Source organism: Phaseolus vulgaris, chromosome 10 (assembly GCF_000499845.2).
Source record: "Phaseolus vulgaris cultivar G19833 chromosome 10, P. vulgaris v2.0, whole genome shotgun sequence".
Classification (NCBI taxonomy): domain Eukaryota; kingdom Viridiplantae; phylum Streptophyta; class Magnoliopsida; order Fabales; family Fabaceae; genus Phaseolus; species Phaseolus vulgaris.
In genome coordinates, this window is record NC_023750.2 from 26,469,273 (window position 1) to 26,488,300 (window position 19,028).

Here is a 19,028-nt window from a genome sequence, read left to right on the forward strand (position 1 = left end):
AAGGTGATGCCAAGACAGTTTAGAGAAGGCGACCTGGTGATGAGGAAAGCCCACCAGTACGAGATGGAGAATAAACTGTCGCCCAAGTGGACGGGGCCGTTCAGAATAACCGAGGCGCTCGGGAACGGTGCCTACCGCTTAGAGACATTGGAAGGAGGGGCGATTCCTCGCACTTGGAACGCCACGCACCTGAAGTTGTATTACAGTTAAGAAGCCTTGTAAGTAAAGACAAACACGAAGTTATATTACAATGTCTCTGTTAAAACAGTTTGAAGGGGGCACTTTTTTTCCCCTAAGGAGGGTTTTTAATGAGGCCACCCAATAAAGAGAAGTTTTCAAAGTACAAGTTGTTTTAGATTGCGTGCCTGTTGTTTTCAGAAAGTTTTGAAGAAAGACCTTGTCACTTGTATGTGGCTTAAGGCAAGTTAAAGATATATTGCATGCTTTCTAAAGAGTTTTAAGTCCTCTGTTCTTTTGCAGGTTCTTGAGGTGGATCTTGGCGGAGGACGGAGGTTGAAGCGGTGCACACGTCGATCCAAGTTTGACAAGGCAAGTTCCAACGTTCTGGTCAACAGGCAGGATCAAATCCAATGCTTTTTCTTCCGAGGGGAATGGTTGTGGCTGGATGGTGTCCATCATCTCCTCCTTCTTTGAGAAGATCTATCCTCAGATCTTCAGGCTTGATCTCGGATAGCAGCCTCTTGCTTCGCCAAAGCTTGTCCTCCTGGATCAAACGTCCACCTATAGAAATAATCAAATAAGGCATAGGTGTTAGTTTGCAAATTAATTTTACTAGGTTGCCATTTTTGTTTGTCTTTTGGTTTTGGCAACCTTGGACAAAGTTTCTCTTTTAATGGTTGTGTGTGGTCTCTAATCATCTTATGTATTTTAAAATGTTCATTTGTGGTTACCTTCTCTTTAGGCATAAATCCTATAGGAGATGGTAACAACTTAAAAGGAGAAAGATGATTTAGCACACACATAACTTTAAAAGTAGAAATATAAGTAGTTTTGTGAACTACTTGATGGTATGTTTGCTCATCTCTAGAGTTGTGTGTGCTCATCATGATTATTCTAGGCATAGTAGAAAGAGCTAGATTTTCAAATGTATTTTGACCATGCGTTTGAGGATGATAAGAATTTAAAATGTGTAACTTAGTTGCAAGTTTTCCAAAGGAAATCCTCAAATCATGGTTTGCGAAATTTGAAGCTCTATTCAACACTATGCTTGAGGATAAACCATGAAGATGTATCTGTACCGTCCCGTATCAGGGCGTTGACTAAGTCAAGGTCAAAGTCAACGACTGGAAAGTCAAAGTCAACTCAAGGTGTCGCCCAGGTGTAGAGACGCCAAGAGGAAGCGTCGCCAAGGTAGGACAAGGCGTCGCCAAGGCAAGGCGTCGCCTGGGTGGAGGCGTCGCCAAGGCAAGGCGTCGCCCGGGTGGAGGCGTCGCCCAACCAGGGCGTCGCCAGATCAAACAGTGTAAAAACAAGGCAATCACGGTGTGGTTCCCCGATACCCATGGGTAGGAAAGATCATGGAGGGAGCGACGTCGTGGGAAAGCCTCAGGTCCCGATGTCTCGGGAAAGTGATAAAGAGAAGGAAAAGGTGGCTTCAAGGCCATAGTGATAGTACCAGTGAAGGGCAGCCTGACTCGCGAAGTACCCCTGCCGCCCCAGAGACGCCTTCGGGACAGATACGACCCAAGAGGAAGGTCACGCCCAGGATAACCGGGTGCAGGGTGTGAGAGGAAGGCAGATACGCTCTCAGAGTAAGTGGCTAGATACTTGGGGCATGAGTTGGCACCCAAAAAGCCACCCCTAGCGCAGTAGCACTCCCAAGCAGGAGGACCCACACGTAGAAACGTCCCCAGATGGGCAGAAACGCCCCCAGATGGGGTCATGGCGTCGTGAGGCCCTCCACGTGTACGACAGCCAAGCCGGAATAGAAACACCCTCTAGTCAGGTGCCAGGTAATTAAAGATATTCAATACAGTTTCCCTTTCGAGCATTCAGGTACTATTATGGCTCCCAAGCGTTTCAACGTCTTAAATGCGCTACGTTTCGTAATTAAGTGATGTGAATGTAACTACAAGAACACATGATTCTTGACATTCTTAGGAACAACTTGAGCTGGATTTAAAAGGCACTCTACTTTAGAATTGGATCAATGTTCTAAATTCAAGAACTCACCAAAACTAAGCACCAACCAAGACTCATATTGAAGTCCATGTATTGTCAAATTGAATCAAAACAAAAGGAAAGAAGAACAAGAATTAAAACTGGACAGAATTTAAATGATAGCTACTGAACCAAAACAGAATTAAGAACACAATGCTGGAAACACAAAATAAACGGTAGAAAAAGAAGTAAACTCTAGGAATCAAAACTACCGAATGGAAAATTGAAGAAAAGGGAAGAAGAACACTTATAGAATAAGATGCTTGCTGGATTTTGAGAATTGGAAGAAGCCATTCACGCCACTTGGAACCTTGAACCAAGATAAGTGATGGAGTGCCACCACTTGAAGCTCACCATAGCTCACAAGATAAGGCAAAGAAGAGGAAGACTCAAAACTCACAAATTCTCTCCCAAATTGAGTATAGTCTCTCTACTATAAAATTCCAATCTGCATTGTGAAGGACCTAAGCCCTCCTTTTATAGGAGTAAGGGCTGGTCATTTACATAGCTTATTCCCTAAGCTACCCAAAAAACTCCTAAGATCACACCCCCCTTACTAAGCTCACTCCCCAAGCTCCTAGAATTTGCTAAACTAAAGCCTAAAGATGCTTTTACAAAAGAGGTGTCTCATGTTTCCCTCTAAGCACCTTTCTAAACATTATTCTATATTATTTACAATTTAAAAGAAACTATAAAGAGAGATATTTAATATGAAGCCTATTATTTGAGAGTTTGTAGACTTCTTTATCTTTAGGCTTGATCTTCTCTTTGACTTCTTTTAATTTGTGAGAAGACTAGAAGGAAGAACTTCAAATGTGTAGGTGAAAATCCTCTTCCTTCATTAATAAAATCCTCTCCTAGTGGATATTCATCATACTCCCCGAGTTGGAGAGAATTTGTCCACGAATTCAGTACTCCTGCATAAAACAAAGTCAGTTTGCTATTATATAAGAGAAGACAAGAAGAAATGGGCAAACATGACTTAGCACTTTGAAATGGTGGGAGTTCAAAAAAAGATGGTCTATACACAGACCATGTTGGAAAAGATTGTTTAGGAATGATATTATTTGGTAAAATAGGAGATATGAAAAAACCATCCTTAACATTCTTTATCCAATATGGTGTGGAAGTAGGAACCTTAGGTAATGAAAATGACAAAGAAGAAGAAGACCTTGTAGGCGTAGCACGAGTCAACAAAAGTGATTGAGTTGAGAAGGTATTAAGACTCGGTTTATCATGTACTTCAATTTCCTTTTCATTTTCTTTTTGAGTTTCTTTGGGATTGGTCCTATATGCTAGACGATGTGGTAAAGAAACCCTGGGCATTAAGTCTATTTGGTGTTCAATCCCTCTTAGAGGTGGTAAGCCTTTAGGAGGATCTTGAATCACATCTTCATAGTCCTTTACCAAATTGTCCAAACATGTGGGACTATCCTTAGCCGACTCACAGTCAATAGTCCTAGGAATAGCTAAAAAAATAGGCTTTTGAGTAACTATTACCCTTTTAACTTGTTGTGTGGACATGAGAAGGCTTCTCTTGGAACTTTTTATATCATTTTCTTTCTCTCTTTTTTCTCTCATTTTAACTTGGTCCTCATGTACTTCCTTTGGAGAGAGAGACTTAAGAGTGACTTTGTGCCCATGGAAGTGAAAAGAAATTTTGTTGGTAAAGCCATCATGAAAAACTTTTCTATCAAATTGCCATGGCCTACCTAAAAGTATATGAGTAGCTTCCATTGGAACAACATCACACAAGACCTCATCTTTATATTTGCCAATGGAAAATGTAATGAGGACTTGTTTGTTCACTACTATCTCACCCACCTCACTCAACCATTGTAACTTGTAGGGCTTGGCATGAGAGATGGTAGGCAATCCAAGTTTGTCTACCACTCTTGTGCTTGCCACATTCGCACAACTCCCCCCATCTACAATCAAAGAGCATACTCTATCACTAATAAGACACCTTGAATGAAATATATTTTCTCTTTGAGTTTCATCAAAAGGTTTTAACACTTGTCCAAGCATGCGTCTTATTACTAATAGGTCACCCTCATGTGGGCTTTCACTTTCACTCTCACTTGGGGATCTAGAAGGTGAGGAATGTCTAGAAGATTCGGACCTATGCTCACTACTATCTACCCCATCATGCATATACATAGCTCGTTTAGAAGGGCAATTAGAAGCAATATGTCCATAGCTTAAACATTTAAAACACTTCTTACTAGACGTTTTAGGTGGTGATTTAGGCCTAGAATTGGAAGTGGAAGGCTTAGACTCTCTAGGTTTGAAAGTAGAGTCCTTAGAAGGGATATTTGAAAAAGAGTTATTTTTATTTTTCCAAGAAGAGTGGTAGTAGTTATCCTTAGAAGAATTTTTGAAAGCATTTTTCCTTGCAAGTTGATTTTCAATTTTGCTAGCAAGGTGCACCACATTTTCCAAAGAAGAATATTCTTGTAACTCTACCACGTCTTGAATGTCCCTTCGAAGGCCACTCACAAACCTAGCTATCTTAGCTTCATCACTCTCATCCATATTAACTCGAATTAAAAGCGTGTCTAGTTGTTTAAAGTAATCATCCACATTTAGCGCGCCTTGATGAAACCGTTGGAGTTTCAACATAAGGTCTTTCCTAAAGTGTGGTGGTACGAATCTAGCGCGTAAACATGCTTTCAAATCGTTCCAAGAGACCACGGGCGGCCTCTTGTGTAGGTCAATGTCCATGAGGTATTGATGCCACCATTGCATGGCATAGTCCAAAAATTCTAAAGAAGCTAACTTAACCCTATGCTCATCCCTAACCCCATTTACATCAAAAATTTGGTCAACCTTAGCCTCCCATCCTAAGTATACATTGGGATCACTTTCACCACTAAAACTAGGAAGTTTTACATTAGGAGAACAAGGGCCAGCCACATGTTGGCGCCTCTCTTCATGGTGATGATGTCTTGGCCTTGGATTATCTTCATAATAACCATGGGAGTGCCTTGAAGAATGCCGACTAGGAGGAGGAGTTCTTCTCTCACGGTTTTGATGCATGTCTTCTCGGTTTAACTCCAAACTTTGGAGTCGTGCTTCCATCTTCCTTATCACCTCAAGGTAGTGAGCATTGGATTGCTTGGCATTCTTTAAGTCCTCATAAAGGGCTGCCTTTTGTGGTGAGCATGGTTTGGAGGACTCTCCACTAGAGAAATGAGCCATGAGCAGAAAATACACAAAAACAGAAAACAAAACAGTGAAAGAAATTTGTTAGACAATTAAAAAACAGTGAGATATAGGTTGCTGGAAAATGCCCAAGAAAGCACTCAAACCACTCCAAGAAAATATTCTGTCCTCAACCAAGCCTTTCTTGTGGAATGGAGTAGCTTCAAGTGAAATATGTCACAGCAAACCAACTTACTTAAGAACAAGTCTCCACACAACTTTAAGAAGAACAAAAAGACAAGCAAGAAAAGGTGTAAACAATAAAAGCTAAACCAAAAACAGAGAGCAATGTATGACAAACTAGAAAGAATATGAATGAAAGACAATCAAGAAAAATAAGGAACTCAATGAATAAAGAAGGCACACAAAAAGAGTCCTAAAGAAAAGTGCTAGAGTGGATGAAAGAAAACAGAAAACAGCTACTGGAAATTGTTTTTTTTTTTTTTTAAAGCAAACTGTGCTATGTTTACAGATTTAACTGTACCGATTGAAAGCGAACTGGAATGTGAAAAATTAACCACAGAAACTTCAATGTCTTAACTCAAAAATGGCACTGGAATGAGGTAAAAACAGTAAGCCAATTGAGAGAAATAAATTTTTCAAAATTGCTGCCCAATTACCGTATTCTTTTCGGCAGTATTGTACACTTTTCGTATTTTATTTATCATTTTTTGTGTACTTGGAATTTTTGAGTGATTCTTTTTTCTATGCTTTTGTAACACTTTGAAGTATGTAAATACAAATTTTCACAAATTTCCTATGAGCCAATTAATTGCAGTAAATTGAAAACAGTAGCACGTTTGTAAGAAAACAGAGGAGCCTATTTAGGAATGAAAAACAGTATGATGAACTAGCAAAGACATAATGGAAATTGTGTAAAGGAACTTGTATAGAATGAAAATACAAGCATGAACTCAAATCTAAAAATGAAAATGCACAAAGGATCAAGCAATAAACTCAAAAAACAGAAAGTAAACCAAAGCAAGAAACAATTAAAGCAATAAAAGTACTACTAGAAGTAATGACAATTATGGAATAACATGACTAAGACAAAACTTGACATGATTGCAAAATTAAAAGACACATAACAAGATATAACCACAAGTGAAAGGAAGCTTAAGGTCAGCTCTAGGAAGGAGAATGCCATTCCAAAAGAGCAGCCATACTCATATGAACAATGAGTGCTAGAGTCCTTTTCACAAACACATGGTGTAACAAAAGAAAACAACAAGAAAACTCAAAATAAATCCTAAAACAGAATGGTAAACAACTTGAATTAAAGAGCTCTTGAAAGTAAAGTGCAATACAACTCAAGAATTAAGCAAAAACAAGCCTAGACTCTAGATACCACATGATGTGATTCCAATAGCAAGATATAGATGATTCTTTGACATTTTATGGAATCAACTTGAGTTGGAGATAGCTTAGGCACTTTTAATAGAATTGGATCAATGTTCTAAATTCAAGAACTCACCAAAACTAAGCACCAACCAAGACTCATATTGAAGTCCATGTATTGTCAAATTGAATCAAAACAAAAGGAAAGAAGAACAAGAATTAAAACTGGACAGAATTTAAATGATAGCTACTGAACCAAAACAGAATTAAGAACACAATGCTGGAAACACAAAATAAACGGTAGAAAAAGAAGTAAACTCTAGGAATCAAAACTACCGAATGGAAAATTGAAGAAAAGGGAAGAAGAACACTTATAGAATAAGATGCTTGCTGGATTTTGAGAATTGGAAGAAGCCATTCACGCCACTTGGAACCTTGAACCAAGATAAGTGATGGAGTGCCACCACTTGAAGCTCACCATAGCTCACAAGATAAGGCAAAGAAGAGGAAGACTCAAAACTCACAAATTCTCTCCCAAATTGAGTATAGTCTCTCTACTATAAAATTCCAATCTGCATTGTGAAGGACCTAAGCCCTCCTTTTATAGGAGTAAGGGCTGGTCATTTACATAGCTTATTCCCTAAGCTACCCAAAAAACTCCTAAGATCACACCCCCCTTACTAAGCTCACTCCCCAAGCTCCTAGAATTTGCTAAACTAAAGCCTAAAGATGCTTTTACAAAAGAGGTGTCTCATGTTTCCCTCTAAGCACCTTTCTAAACATTATTCTATATTATTTACAATTTAAAAGAAACTATAAAGAGAGATATTTAATATGAAGCCTATTATTTGAGAGTTTGTAGACTTCTTTATCTTTAGGCTTGATCTTCTCTTTGACTTCTTTTAATTTGTGAGAAGACTAGAAGGAAGAACTTCAAATGTGTAGGTGAAAATCCTCTTCCTTCATTAATAAAATCCTCTCCTAGTGGATAATTAAGCGCTTTAATGAGTGCGTTACGTTTGAGATTAAAGGCGCTTTAAGGCGCTTTAAATGTTGGGGACAGTTTAAATAGCGCTGAGAATGTCAGAAAAAGGGTTGGAACCTTTGGTAAATTGAGGAGAAACTCTTTGGTTGCTTGCCCGTGCTTTAAGGTTACGTACAAGTGACTGGAGAATATTTTTGCCTGAAGGAGACAACACACACACATATACACAATTCTTTTACCACCTTCAGAGTGCCACACGCGGTGCTCAGATACGTGGGTGGACAGTTTTTTTTGGTGTTTCTTGCTGGCTGACTTGAGCGTCGGAGTGCACACGGCCGCTAGGGCGCCTCTTTGTCCTCTTTTTTGCAGGAATCCACGGGCAACCAGCGGGAAGGAGTCCCCAGCTGACTGTTGAGGTCGTGCACGACGACGTCCCGGTCAACCGGACGGAACATTTGGCGCCCACCGTGGGGCCGATATAAAACATCAGTCCCATCACAAGTTCGAGAAAAATTTACCAAGTTACAGTAACGTTGAAGGAGGTTGGAGTGACAATGGCCCCCACCAGACGAAGAGCAGCGCGCGCAGCCCCAGCAGACCTATCCATGCAGCAGGTCCTGGAAATAATGAGGGGGCTGCAGCAGGACATGGCGGATTCGAAGATGGAGCAGGAACGCATGCAGGCAGACCTTGACGCCTCGCATGAGCGCAACGAAGAGCTCCACCGTGTGAATGAGGAGTTGCGCCAGGGCCTGAGAAACGATCGGAGGCGGCCTGGACAAGACGAGACGGAGAACCATTCCCCACCAAGGGAGTTTTCCACTCCTTTCTCGCAGGAGATCCTAGACGCAGCGATCCCGAACACGTTCGCGGGACCCAAGGTAATCTTCACTAGGATGGAGGACCCAGAGACGCACCTTGCTGCATTTCACACACAGATGGTCCTCATAGGCGGTTCTGATGCTGCCAAGTGCAAGCTCTTCATGAGCACCCTGACCGGGATGGCTATGGACTGGTTCATTAGCCTCCCCGAGGGCCATATCACATCTTTCTGCCAATTGTCGCGGTTATTCTGAGAACAATACTTAGCCAACAAGGCCCTGCCGCCGGTCTCCTACGATCTGTTTGATGTGAAGCAGTATCAGGGGGAGACCCTGAAGGAGTATATCAATCGCTTCGGGGCCCAGGTCGTGAAGGTTGGTACAACAGAGGAGCCTATGATCGTGTACGCATTTGTGAAAGGCGTATGCCCCGGCCCCTTTGGAGAATCTATTATCCGCAATCGCCCTAGGACCTTCGCTGAATTACGGCGTAGGGCGATAGAGCATATTGCTTCGGAAGGGGAGGTATGTGTGAAGTGCACCAGCGCCGTACCCTCACGCCCGAGGGGACCAACACGAGTTCAACCCGTCCGAGTCAATGAGACCACAACGGGAAGAAAGAAACCAGAGGCGAGACGCCCCTACGAGGCCAGAAAGCCCCAGTCCCGGGACCCAACAGGAGGCCAACGCCCCGCCAGAGAAAGAGCAAGACCGGCAAGGTACAACTTCGTGGTTGAGTTGAAGGATTTGATCGTCGTACCCAACATAGCCGAGAGGTTGAGGCGACCGGCGAAGACCGACAAGGTGTTAGGGCCCCGTAAAGACTCTTGGTGCGAATTCCAAGAGACTTTCGGACACCAAATTGATAATTGCCTGTCGTTGGGCTACCAGCTAGATGAGCTGGTGAGGACTGGATTTTTGAAAGACTATGTCACAGATCCCACAACGACCACCGCTTCGCCGTCGCCGGCAGATGAACCAGCGCACGAGATGCCAATGCTTGGCGAGGTCCATACCATTGCTGGAGGTTTCTCTGGCGGAGGGCCCACCGCCTCCCAGCGGAAGAAATACGCGAGGGGGGTAAATTCAGTTGAAGAGAGGCTCTCGGGGGAGCCATGGGAGTCAGATATCGTGTTCACACGACGAGACCTCCGAGATGTGGTACCCCACGACAACGATCCCGTTGTCATCTCTGTTGTCACGGCCGGAAGGAAGGTTCACAGAGTACTTGTTGATCAAGGAAGTTCGGCAGACGTCATGTTTCTGTCGACCTTTAACAAGTTACGGTTGTCCCCCGATCTGCTGAGTCCCTATATAGGATGTTTGTATGGGTTCGGGGATAACCAGGTAGAAGTCCGGGGGTACCTGGAGTTGAGGACTACGTTCACAGACGGAGAGGCCTCCCGCACCGAGAGTATCTGGTACCTCGTCGTGAACGCTAATTCTGCCTACAATATTTTGCTGGGCAGACCGGCGTTAAACCATTTAAGCGCAGTGTCCTCCACTCGTCACATGAAGATGAAGCTACCAGACCTCAGCGGCCGGGTGATAGTCATCAGATCAGACCAGGAGGAGGCGAGGAAATGCTACGAAAACAGCCTGAAGACGAAGAGAGGCGTATTCATGGTGTACGAACGTCCGCCGAGCGCGGACGCAACGATGATTGAGGCGACGCCCGCCGGGCTGACGCCTGAAGTGGCCATAGCAGAGAGGGCGATGCCCGAAGCAGATGTGCCAATGGAGGAGGCGCCCGTAAAAGAGGCGTCGCCCGCCGAAGAAGCGGCGCCCGTAGAAGAAGCGACGCCCGTCGAAGATGATAGTAGGGAGCAACCTGCAGCTAACACCATAGAAAGGGAGATTGGCGGCAAAGCTTTCAAGTTAGGAAGTTCGCTAAGTCCAGAAGAACAGGAAGGGGTGGCAGAAGTGATTTCGCGCCACCTGGATGCCTTCGCATGGTCCGCCTCGGATATGCCGGGCATCGACCCCGATTTCCTGTGTCACCACCTCAGCATGGACGCCACGGTCCGCCCCGTGCGTCAGAGAAGGAGGAAGTTCAATGAGGAGCGACAACAGGTGGTGAAAGACAAAACGCAGAAGCTGCTGAGTGCTGGCCACATTAGGGAGATTCAGTACCCTGAGTGGCTCGCCAACGTCGTCTTGGTGAAAAAGGCGAGCGGGAAGTGGAGAATGTGCGTTGACTTCACGGACCTGAACAAGGCGTGCCCAAAGGATTCCTATCCGTTGCCCAGCATCGACGCCTTAGTAGACAGCGCGTCTGGCAGCAAGGTGTTAAGCTTCCTGGACGCCTTCTCAGGGAAGAACCAAATCAAGATGCACCCAAGAGACGAGAGCAAGACTGCGTTCATGACTGAAACATGCAGTTATTGCTATAAGGTGATGCCCTTCGGGCTTAAAAATGCGGGCGCCACGTACCAGAGGTTAATGGACAAGGTCCTGGCGCCAATGCTTGGGAGGAACGTATACGCTTACGTAGACGACATGGTGGTGGCGTCGCAGAACAGGGTGCAGCACATGGCAGACTTGGAGGAGTTGTTCAACACAATATCCAAATACCGCCTCAAGTTGAACCCCAAGAAGTGTGTTTTCGGGGTAGAGGTCGGTAAATTCTTGGGTTTTCTGCTCACCGAGAAGGGGATAGAGGCGAACCTCGACAAATGTGCGGCTATTATCGCCATGCGGAGTCCGACATCGGTAAAGGATGTTCAACAGTTGACAGGGCGGATGGCGGCGCTCTCGAGGTTTGTTTCCGCCGGAGGAGAAAAGGGGCACCCGTACTTCCAGTGCCTCAAGAGAAACAGTCGCTTTGCATGGATGAGGAATGCGAAGCGGCTTTCGTTAAGCTGAAGGAGTACCTGGCGACGCCTCCGGTTCTCTGCAAGCCGGTAACGGGCGTGCCCCTCCGGTTGTATTTTACTGTAACGGAGTGGGCCATCAGTTCTGTGTTGGTCCAAGAGCAGGACCAGAGTCAGAAGCCCATCTACTTTGTAAGCAAGGCCTTACAGGGAGCTGAGACAAGGTACCAAGCACTGGAGAAGGCGGCGCTGGCGGTAGTGTTCTCGGCTAGGAGGCTCCGTCATTACTTCCACAGTTTTACGGTGGTGGTAATGACCAACCTCCCTATACAGAAGGTGCTGCAGAAGCCCGATGTGGCAGGAAGAATGGTACGCTGGGCAGTGGAACTGTCAGAATTCGACATACAGTACGAGCCCAGAGGATCCATCAAAGGGCAGCTGTACGCAGATTTTGTAGCAGAACTTTCGCCCGGAGGTGAGCAAGAGGTGGAAGCGAGTTCACAGTTGCTGCTCTCGGTTGATGGCTCCTCAAACCAACAAGGGAGTGGTGCGGGAATAGTGCTGGAAGGACCCGACGGCATACTGATCGAGCAGGCCTTGCGTTTTGCCTTCAAGGCAAGTAACAATCAAGCAGAGTATGAAGCCCTGATTGCAGGAATGCTCTTGGCCAAGGAGATGGGCGCACAGAACCTTCTAGTGAAGAGCGACTCCCAGTTGATTACAGGGCAGGTGTCGGGTGAGTTCCAGGCGAAGGACCCACAGATGGCGGCGTATCTAAAATACGTCCAGTTGTTGAGAGGGGCGTTCAACGCTCTTGAGTTGATACACGTCCCGAGGGAGCAGAATGCCAGAGCTGACCTGCTCGCAAAGCTGGCCAGCTCAGGCAAGGGGGGTAGACAGAGGACAGTGATCCAGGAGACTCTCAAAGCTCCGCGTCGATTCGTGGAAGACAACAGGGTGGATGTCCTCCAGATTTATGCATCAAGGGGAAGGCCGAGGAGTCACTCCTCTTTGACCCAAGATACGCAAAGGGCGCCCCGCATCGGTATATACGCGGGTGTGTCTGAGGAAGAGCAGATGCAGGTCTGTGTCTTGTCCAAGGGAGACACCTGGATGACGCCCTATAAACGATACCTGGCGGATGGGGCTCTTCCAGTGGACCCTGAAGAGGGTAAGAAAATCAAAAGAAATGCCGCAAGATATACTTTGGTGGATGGGGTGCTGTTCAGGCACGGTTTCACTCACCCTATCCTAACATGCGTCAGTGGCGATGAGTGCACCAGGATAATGGCGGAGCTACATGAAGGCATCTGCGGAAGCCATGTAGGAGGAAGGTCCTTAGCCTCCAAGGTAATACGCGCAGGTTTTTTCTGGCCAACAGTGAAAGAGGATTGCGCACGGCACGCCCAGCGGTGTAAGCAATGTCAAAAGCACGCCGACTGGCACAAGGCGCCGCCAGAAGAGTTGCGGTCCATATACAGCCCGTGGCCTTTCCACACATGGGGAATTGACATCCTGGGCCCTTTCCCACTAGCAATCAGGCAGATGAAGTATCTGATCGTCGCCATTGAATACTTCACTAAGTGGATAGAGGCAGAGCCCGTGGCACAAATCACTGCGCATAAGGTACAGCATTTTGTGTGGAGAAACATCGTGTGTCGCTTTGGCGTACCCAGGCGCCTGATATCTGACAACGGAACCCAGTTCGCCAGTTAGCAGTTGAGAAATCTGTGCGCTGAAGTGGGAATCAAGCAAGTGTTCGCGTCGGTTGAACACCCCCAGACCAATGGACAAGTAGAGTCAGCAAACAAAGTTCTTCTGAGGGGGTTAAAAAGAAGGTTAAAGAAGGCCAAAGGGGCGTGGGCGGAAGAGGTGCCAAGGATTATATGGGCATACCACACCACGCCCCAATCCTCAACTATGGAGACGCCTTTCAGGTTGGTGTACGGGTCGGACGCGATGATTCCAGTAGAAATACACGAAAGCTCACCGCGTTTTCAAAACTTTGTGGTGGAGGAATCTAATGAGGAGAGGCGGGTAAACCTGGATCTGCTAGAAGAGGCCAGGGAAGAAGCTAGAATAAAAGCTGAAGCGATGAAGAGAAGAGTGGAGCGGCAATATAGCTCTAAAGTAAAGCCACGACAGTTTCAGGTGGGCGACCTAGTGATGAGGAAAGCTCACCCATACGAGTTGGAGAATAAGCTGTCTCCCAAGTGGACCGGGCCCTTCAGAGTTACTGAGGCTAAGGGCAACGGTTCGTACAACCTGGAGACTTTAGATGGAGGCCCTATCCCGCGCAGTTGGAATGCAGCCAACTTAAAATTTTATTTCAGTTGACTTATGTAAGCAGCATGTAACAATTTAGTTGAAGGGGACGCTCTTTTTCCCTTTCGGGGGTTTTTTAATGAGGTCACCCTAATAAATGGAAAAACCAGTTGAGAAAAAAAAGTGCCTTGGTTTTCAGCCTTTATCTTTCCTTGTTAGAAGTAATGTGATGCGCCGCCTAGGCCATGGTGTCGCCAAGGAAGAAGGCGTCGCCTAGGTCTTGGCGTCGCCCGGAAAGAAGGCGTCGCTCAAGTAAAAGCATGCATCGTTGGCAGAACGAGACGAAAGGAAAGCGCGCGGTATATGAAGCATATGCAAAGTAAAGTGGCGTTGCAAAGAATTATGATATTGAAAAGTGGTTGTTACAAGCAATGTTCAGTACAAACGGAGTAAACGCTACAAATCATGCAAAAACACAAACAACCCACTTCTCAGCGCTCATCAGAGTCATCACTGGAGGAAGGCGAAGCCCCTTTCCTAGCCCGCAGCGCTCGAGTAAGTCGTGCCCTCTTTTCTTGGCTTATTTTCGAACCTGCACAAAGGGAAAAGATGTATTAGAGACATTGTGAAGAAAGACAGGCACAGTTAGAAAGTAACGAAGGCCGAAGTCGCCTAAGGCAGTGGTTCTTACATATGTACTTCTCAATAGTCCTAGCGTTGGACTCCAAGCTGATCACCGTAGCAGAGTCAAAACCTCCCGCCTCAGCAAGAATCCGGCAAGCTATTTGATCACTTGGAGCCAGATTCTTGAGGGGTTTGGCTTTGAGGACCTTTTCCTCTCTCACCCAGTACAACCGAAACCCATCAAGGGCGTCGGGAACAAGATCAGTGCAGCAGATCTTGAAGAACCGGCCTTTCCACCCCGTGAACGAGCTTTGGAAGGGCGTGAAGAGAACTCTTCCGGGTACATTGCTGAGAGTTACCCAGAGGTTGTGTCTCTGTCTCTTCACCTCAAAAAAGTGAAGAAAGAGGTTGACCGAGGGTGCACAACCCACAAACCCGAAGAGGACATCGAAGGCCTTGACAAAGGCCCAGCTTTTGGGGTATAACTGGGCCGGAGCAACGTTGATCTCCGTCAGCAGTTCCTTCTCGAACCAGGAGAAGGGTAAGCGCACCCCGATGGTCTTGAACACCACCTGGTAAAAGTAAAAGAAAGGGACCCCGTCGTTGGCCCGTTCGTCTCCACACACTGGCTCCCCAGAGTGCAAGGGAGCACAGCGATGTCGTCATCGTGCCTCCTTGCGAAGGCCCGGTGGTCGTAAGAACATAACTCCCCTTTGTGTTCCCGTACGACCCTGGTGGAGAGCAAGCATGAACACTCATCAAGAAGTTCACTCGAGGCCCAAGGGTACAAGTCTTTGGGACGGACCCTGGAGGAAGCATCGTGAGAAGACATTCTTTAACAAGATCAGGATGGCAAGAAATGCAAGAGTTGAGCGAGGGGAGCGAAGGTTAGAACAACCCTTCGACAGAGAAGAAAGGGTGCAAGAAGAAAGAACGCAAGTAGGTTATGAAGAGTGAGAAGATGATGAAGATAGTTTCAGAGTCTGAAGAGTTAAATAAAGCGGTTATAGCGCCAAACGACGCGAACGGATGCACCGCGCAATTGATACACGTGGCAGAAGATGAAAGGATGACGCTGGCATCACTGGTTTGAATCAGAAAATGTCCCATCAACAGAATATCCAATGGTACGATCCGCCGTCGAAAATGAGTTAGGGGCATAGCAGGAGTCAGGACTTAATGAAATGACCGAATGTCCCACAAACCATACAAGCAGCGCCACGTGGATCAAGTCGAATGACAGAACGTCGCATCAGCCATACAGGAGGTGCCACGCGGAGGGCACAGACCGAACCTTGAGCTCTTCGCTGTTATCAGGCGTTGACCAAGGCAAGAATCGAAGTGAAGGTAACGCCCGAGGCGTCGCCCGGAACGACGTAAAGGGCGACGACAGCAGATGTCGCGGGCGTCGCCAACCCAAATACCGACTGGCATCGCCTCCCCGATACCCACAGGTAGGAAAGACTGTGGAGGGAGACGAAACCCAAGAACACAAAGGTAGTCACAGGCATCGCCTCCCCGATACCCACAGGTAGGAAAGACTGTGGAGGGAGACAGAACCCAAGAACACAGGTAGTCACAGGCGTCACCCCCCGATACCCACAGGTAGGAAAGACTGCGGAGGGAGGCGAGATCGCCAAACGCCAGCAAGTCACTGACAGGGCGTTTCCTGAGACCCATGGGAAGGAAAAACCATGGAGGGAACAGACCCCCCCTCCCCCCCATAGCACTCAGCGTTTTAGACACCCGGGACGACACGGTGCTGCTGTAGCAGGCCTCTCCTTAGGTGTGGGCGCCGAGTGTTAAGGGTCAAAGAGACAAGGACTTTTCAGTATCAGAGACATCCCGTGGGTGATGCGGCGTCACGGAGTGAGCCTCTCCATGGGCGTGAGGGTTGACGTGCAACCTTTCCCGATCATACAAAATCGCCCAACGAAGTGAAAGAAATGGGCAGAACACAGATAAAATAACCAAAGCGTGAAGGGAAAAGATGAGAATGAGATCGCATGGGCAGAATCGTATGTGGCAGAGAAATAAATGCAACCATACGGACATCCCAAATCAGTAACAAGAGTACGGATAGTTCAAAGAATTACAAGTTTTGACAGATAAAATCAAAAAACGAAGGTAAAGAATGAAGAGTTGAGCTTGAAAAGGAAGGTGGTGGATGAGAGGCAGCGGTTCAGTCGTTCAAGTCCCTGGGCACGACCTTCCCGTCAACAACGTGGTGTGTGGGGTCGCAGTTCGACAGGTTGACGCCAGGATTCTCGCAGGACGCCTGGGTTAGGGCCTCTTGGAACCCCTCCTCGAAGGTACCCGCGATCTCCTGGATAAGGGACTTTTTCTCCTTCTCCAGTTCCTCAATGGCGGCGTCTCCAGAGGCCACTTGTTTCTCCAGAGCCTCTTTCTCCACGCGAAGCTGGCTGACCTCGACCTGTAGTTTGTCGTAGTCAGCGCGAAGAAGGTCCATAGCTTTGGCCTGGGTGGCCATTTCCCCCTCCATCCGCTCCGCCTTGGCAGCTTGTTCACAGCAACGGTCCTTCAGGTCCTTTTGAGTTTTTGCGTCCGCTTTGACCAATTCCTGAAGACCCGCTACTTGTACTTGGAGAGCAACTTCACGAGCGTAGAAGTCAGCCTGGAGCTCCAAGGCCTCTGCCAGTTTCCTCTTAGTTTCTGCTTTGGACTCTTGTGTTTGTTTCAGAGAGGTTTGATAAGCTTTGTTCTGGCGTCCTAGGGTCCTCATTTCCTCTTCCAGGGTAGTTGCCTTTGTTTCCAAGGCCTGGAGAGTTTGAGCTTGCAAGACAGCGTTTCTGGCCTGGGAACGCCATTCAAGAGCCACCGCCAAGAAGGCCCCCAAATAGAAAGGCATACCTTCCCTCTTGTCGGTACCTTCTGGCATAGTCCCGCCACTGAAACCCCTCATCAGATGCATGATTGGAGGGGGAATGGCGATGAAGTCGGGGGCGGCAGCGTTGGGAGCCGGGGAAGCAGTGGTTTCTGGCGGCGGCAGAGGCGGGGCAGATTCGACGCCTTCGCCCCTTTCCTCTTGGAGGATCATAGGAGGGAGTGAGGTTGCGCTTGGAGGGTTGTCCATAAAGGGGTTCCCTCCCTGCGGCGGCGTCTCAACCAGAAGAGGAACCCGCGCGGATTTTCTCCTCCTGAAGGGTGCCACGCCTTCTGATTCCTCATCATCTGACAGAATCTCCAAAACCCTTTTCCCTTTGTCGAGAGGGGTTGGAGCCGGTGACGAGGCCGCAGCTAGGGGAACGACGGGGATAGGCGGAGGAGAATTGGGAGTTGGAAGCACTTTGGAGCCAGGTGGAGATGTCGGAGATGGGCTAGAAGGAGCTTCAGCGGTGACTAGAGGTGGCGGTGACGGAACCGGAGGGAGAACCGGATTGGCAGCAGGGCTGGAGGAGGCGTCTGCCTTGGCAGCACGAGCCTCCTTCAGCGCTTTCGCCAACATCATTCTTTTGGAAGCGTCCATCACCGATCCTACATCAAGACAGGCCAAACAACAAGGATTAGTACTAGAGCAGTTATGCGAATTCACAATACATGAAGAGATGTGAAATGCAAGTAACATTGTACAGCGAAAAATGGTAGCATCAGTTTGAGCCAAACAACAACTAATGCATCATAAATCATCAAGGGCAGATACCGAAGTAGGTAGAAAGCCCATGGGCATTGAATTCGTTCGCGATGAGTTTGGCGGTATCGAAGACTATTCCCAGTCCCGCCAAGGCTTTGCATACATCCCGGTCAGGCGGGGCGAGCTCGTCCAGAGCCAGGGGCTTCATGGTTATGGGTTTGTCTGTCCAGTACAGGGGAAAGCCCTCTAGGATGGTAGGATCGCGCTTGGTCGCGCGTACCTTGAAAAATTTCCCCTTCCATCCTTTGAACGAATTCTGGAAGAGCGTAAGGATGATGCGCCCGGCGATGCCAGAAAAGCTCATCCAAAGGCTTTTCCCTTGCTTCTTTACCTCGAAGAAGTGAAGAAAAACGTCCATAGAGGAGGGAACACCTAGATAGCCGCAGAGAATTTGGAACCCCCTCACGAAAGCCCAACTGTTGGGATGGAGTTGGGCGGGAGCAGTGTTTATCTCTGTCAGTAGCTCTTTTTCGAAGGGAGTGAGGGGCAGACGCAGACCCACCCTCTTGAGCACCATTTGATAGAGGAAGAAGAAAGGGCATCCCCCAGTATCCCGTGAGTCCGCGCAAACGGGCATCCCAGGTCGCACCCGGCTTACCAGGACTTGGGAGTCATGATTTTTGTGGAAAACATTGAAGTTATAGAGAGCAGGGTCCCCCCTGTGAGCCTTCACGTCCTCAACAGAGTTCAGGAGGGAACATTCGTCCAGAAGTTCGTCGGGGGCCCAGTCATATTCGCCCTTATAATAAGACTTAGGGAGCGGGGGAGGCGCGGTGGTCTTGGTTTTCGCCATCAATGCCAATGCTGAAGATCAAAAGAGAAAGAAAGGGTTCAGAGAAAAGGGGTTGGGGAGAAGAAAAGGGGAAATGGAAGAACCCTAGGAGCGCCCTACCCACAAGAGAACGAAGGGAAGCGAAAGGAACAACGAAGCATACAAACAATATCCAGAGAAATACGAGAATAACAATAGTCCCAGGCAGTTTCCTACAATGCGACGAAAGGGAAGAGTTGTGAGTGCTCGAAACCATACCTTTGCTGTTGGAATGGAGGCAGTAGGAGAACGCAGGAAGGGGAGAATCACAATTGCAGAGAAAAAGGGTTTTGGAGGTGATGAACAGTGCGAAGTAGCAGAGTGAATGAATGTA